The 4,504-nt window shown below is 40.2% G+C and overlaps 1 protein-coding gene across 1 annotated transcript in view; it reads right to left on the bottom strand.

Annotated features, from left to right (window-relative positions):
- KCNU1 (potassium channel, subfamily U, member 1) overlaps positions 1-4,504 on the bottom strand; it is a 311,810-nt gene that overhangs the window by 252,063 nt on the left and 55,243 nt on the right. The window lies entirely within an intron of this gene.

The following is a 4,504-nucleotide window of genomic DNA, read 5'->3' on the forward strand; positions in this document are numbered from 1 at the left end:
TGGGGGTGGGGTTGGCGGGGAGAAAAGTACTACAATGAATGAATGAAATTCCAAAATCTCTATAGATGTTCATTGAAATGGAAAATAAATAAATTAATTAAAAACAAACAAAAAACTGATGCCTTTTTTCCAGGGTCTACTCTGTCCTGGCCATATGGACAAAGTATTTGAGACGGAGCTTCAAAATTCTAGCCTCCAAGGATAAACTTGGTTTCACCCTCTCCAAGATAGACCTGTTTGTTTTCTTGGCAGTCCATGGTATGCTCAAGACTCTTGCACCACATGTCAAAGGCATCAGTTCTTCTGTCACCCTTAGTCATTTTCCAGCTCTCTGATCTATAGCAAATAATTGTGAAGACTATGGTCTGAATTAGGCACACCTTAGTCTCTAACATGTTGCTTCTCAGTACATTGGAGAGGTTCCTGAAAGCAGATGTTCCCAGTGTAACCTGACTTTTGATTTCCTGACTTCTGGTGCCAAGAATGTTAATGATGGAACTGAGAAAGTTGTAATTGTTAACGACCTCAATCTCGTCCATCTAACATGGTGCTGTCAATCAGCCCAGTGGTGAGAATTTTTGTCTTCTTGATGTTGAGCTTCAATCCATAGTGAAGACTACAATCCTTGACCTTCTGCAGCAAGCGCTTCAGGTTCTCCTCAGTTTTTAGCAAATAGGTTCTGTTATCTGCTTAATGCAGGTTGTTGATGAGTCTTCCTCCAAAACTTTTGCCAAATTTCTCCTCACAGAACCCAGCCTCTCAAAAAATTTATTCTGCTTCTATATTGAAAAGGTATGCAGACAGAACACACCCCTGACATACTCCTTTTCTAATTTCAAACCATGCTATGTTTCCTAGCACTGTTCTGAGGACTGCTTCCTGGTCTGAGTATACATTTTGCATGAGCACAGTTAAGTATTCTGGAATTCCCAGTCTACTCAAGGTTAGCCACAATTTGTTGTGTTCAGTACAAATACATCAAATAAGTATGTTGTTGTTGTTGTTATTGTCAAATTGCCTGTGACCTATAGTGACCTTATCTATAGCAGCTCTGAACTCTGCCCTGTCCTGACCCAGTCTTACCAATTCTGACACACAATCCCCATTGTCCCAGTCACTGTATCAATCCAACTTATCCGGAGTCTTCCTCTCCTGTGCTGTCCCTCTACCCTTCCAAGCATGATGTCATTCTCCAAGGACCAGTCTCTCCTGGCCACGTCCCCAAAGTATATGAGACAGAGCTTCAAAACCCTAGCCTCCAAGGGGAGACTTGCTTTCATCCTCCAAAAGACAGACCTATTTGTTTTCTTGGCAATCCATAGTAAAACTCTTCTCCAGCACCACAATTCAAAGGCATAGATTCTTCCTCTGTCAGCCTTAGTCAAAGTCCAACTCTCTGAGGCATAACAAGTAATTGCAAAGACCATGGCCTGGATTAGGTGCACCTTAGTCTCTATATTGACATTGTTGTTTTAAAGTAATCTGGAAAGGTCCCTGACAGCAGATTTTTCCAATGCAATTTGTCTTTTGATTTCCTGACTGCTGAGGTTAAAAGTGTTGATTGTGAAATTGTTAACAACCTCAATCTCTTCTCCATAAATCTAATGCTGCCAACTGGCCCAGTGGTGAGAATCTTTCTCTTCTTGTTTAGCTTCAGTCCATATCAAAGACTATAATCCTTGACATTCCACAGTTAGCATGTCAAGTCTCCCTCAGATTTAGCAAACAAAGTTGTGTCATCTGCACATTGTAGGTTGTTGATGAGTCTTCTTTGGATCCTGATATCACATTCCTCCTCCTAAAGCTCTACTTCCCCAACGATTTTTTCTGCATATAGATTGAAAAGGTATGGAAGCAGGATGCATCCCTTATGCACTCCATTCTTGACTTTGAACCATGCAATATTTCCCTGCTCTACTCTGAGGACTGCTTCCTGGTCCATGTATAAGTTTCACATAAGCTCAATCAAGCATATATGATCACAAACAAAATTGTTAGACAAAGAGAGAGAGAAAATATTTCTAGTCCTGCTATTATTGTTGTGCACTATGGAGTAAGAACCAACTCAGAGTAGACCCTTTAGCAGTTTTTAGGAGATATAAATCACACGGGCAGAGAATGTTCAACTTCTTCTAATGGAGAAGCTGGTAGATTCCAGCTGTGTGCCTTTTGAGTGCCAGTACAACTTCTTACTACTAAGCCAGTTTAGTTCCCTATTCTTAGCATAAAGACATAATAATTTCATAGTAGGCTAAGTGTGCTTTTCTATCAATAAAGCAACAAATGACCATCTTGAGGGTAAAGAAAATTAAAGAAATTAAGATGAGTTTCAAAGGTAAAAAGTAGTCAATTCATAAAAAATTGTTCAATTTCACAAGTAGGCAAAATTGAAGAATGAAAATAAGAAGCCAGTTTATCTGTTTAATTTTTTCCCATTAAATAATTTACAATAGACACTTTTGACTTTGGCATTGCTAACAAACTTGAGAAAACAAGGAACCATCAGTAACAATCCTTAACACATCTATTTGAACTTCATACTTCCTATTCTGAGAATTAATAGAATATTGTTGCATTGCACTAGGCTTGGGCAGAAAGTTATTATCATGTAATAATGAAAGTACAACTAGTTGTACATAGGGTCACTATGAGCTGCAAGTGACTTGATGGCTCAAGGACTGCAGCCTACAATATGGATTGAGACTCAATGTCAAGAAGACAAAGATTCTCACCACTGGACCAATTGGCAGCATCAGGATGGATGGTGAAGAGATTGAGATTGTTCACAGCTTTAGTTTGCTTGGCTCCATAGTCAACAGTCTTGGCACCAGCAGCCAGGAAATTAAAAGGTTCATTGCCATGGGGAAGTCTTCTGTTACGGACCTCTCCAAAGTACTGAAGAGCAATGGTGTCTCTCTGGAGACTAAGGTGCGTCTGATACAAGCTATGGTCTTCACAATCACTTCTTATGCATCAGAGAGTTGGACAATGACCAAGGAGGATAGAAGGAGAATTGATGCCTTTGAACTGTGGTGCTGGAGAATAGTATTGAGAATACCATGGGCTGCTAGGAAAACAAACCAATTTGTCCTAGGAAGGGTTAAACTGGGTGGCTCCTTGGAGGCAAGGATTCTGAGACTCCGTCTAACATACTTTGGACATGTTGTGAGGAGACACTGGTCCTTAGAGAGGGATATCATGCTTGGGAGGGTGGAGGGACGGCGCAGGAGAGGAAGGCCCTCTATGAGGTGGAGTGATTCAGTGACTGGGATAATTGGGATGGGAGTGTCAGAGACAGTGTGATTGGCACAGGACAGAGCAGAGTTTAGGGCTGTTGTACATAGAGTCGCTATGAGTCTCAAGTGACTCGACAGCACATAACAACAACAACACTAGTTTATTTACAAAATTCAAATGCATTGTTTAACAGAACAAATTCTTCCAATTTCCCTCACCTCATCACCAATCAAATTTTACAGCTCTATGATTAATCCGCCACCCACCCCTGCACATCCTCATCCTTCTAATCAAATCCTACCACCACCCTGATCCTTAAACTCATTCTATTGTTTTAAACAATATTTGTCCTTGTGGGACTGATTTAGTTCACTCAACATAATGCTCTCCAGTCCCTCCCGAATTAGGTAATAATTTACAAAATCAATTCCTACTCTTTGGAGGTGTCCCCTGTGTCCAAATGCATATATGCTCCACGGATTTTCTTTTTTCCAATGGCATTTTTTATAGTAAATTGTTAGCTCTTTATTCTGAAGTGATTTTAGGTAGGTTTGAAAGCCAAACATTGAGGTATCAGCCAAGTGTATTAATAATTTGCTTAACCTTGAGATTCTAATAATAGTTGCATGGATAACCAAATATTAAATGATAGTGAATCATATGGGTAAAGGGAAGGTTGATTTAAAATGAATAGACCATCAGGCATTATGTATAATGCAATTAACAATTTGGAACAGAACATATATTGTAGGTTATATGGGGGGAAGGAAAGAGAAAAAAAACCCTTTAAAAAGAGAAGATGAGTGAAAGTAATAATAATATGCAATAAGGGTTTGCTTAAACACTGTAATAAGACAATTGCATCAGTCAGTGATAAGTAATGCCTATGAATGATTTTCTGGAAAATCCCCTCAATGTGATTTATAAACTTTCACCCATACAAAATTGTTTGTTGTTGTTGTTATGTGCCGTCGAGTCGTTTGCTACTCATAGCCACCCTATGCACAACAGCCCTAAACCCTGCTCTATCCTGCGCCAACTACACTGCCTCTGACACACCCATCCCGATTACCCCAGTGACTGAATCAATCCACCTAATAGAGGGTCTTCCCCTCCTGCGCTGTCCCTCTACTCTACCCAGCATGATGTCCCTCTCTAAAGACCTGTCTTTCCTTACAACATGTCCAAAGTATGTCAGACGAAGCCCCAGAATCCTTGCCTCCAAGGAGCAGCCTGGTTTAACCCTCTCTAGGATGAATCTGTTTGT

This window comes from Elephantulus edwardii, unplaced genomic scaffold, assembly GCF_000299155.1.
Source record: "Elephantulus edwardii isolate Elephantulus edwardi_28Jun2011 unplaced genomic scaffold, EleEdw1.0 scaffold00187, whole genome shotgun sequence".
NCBI lineage: Eukaryota > Metazoa > Chordata > Mammalia > Macroscelidea > Macroscelididae > Elephantulus > Elephantulus edwardii.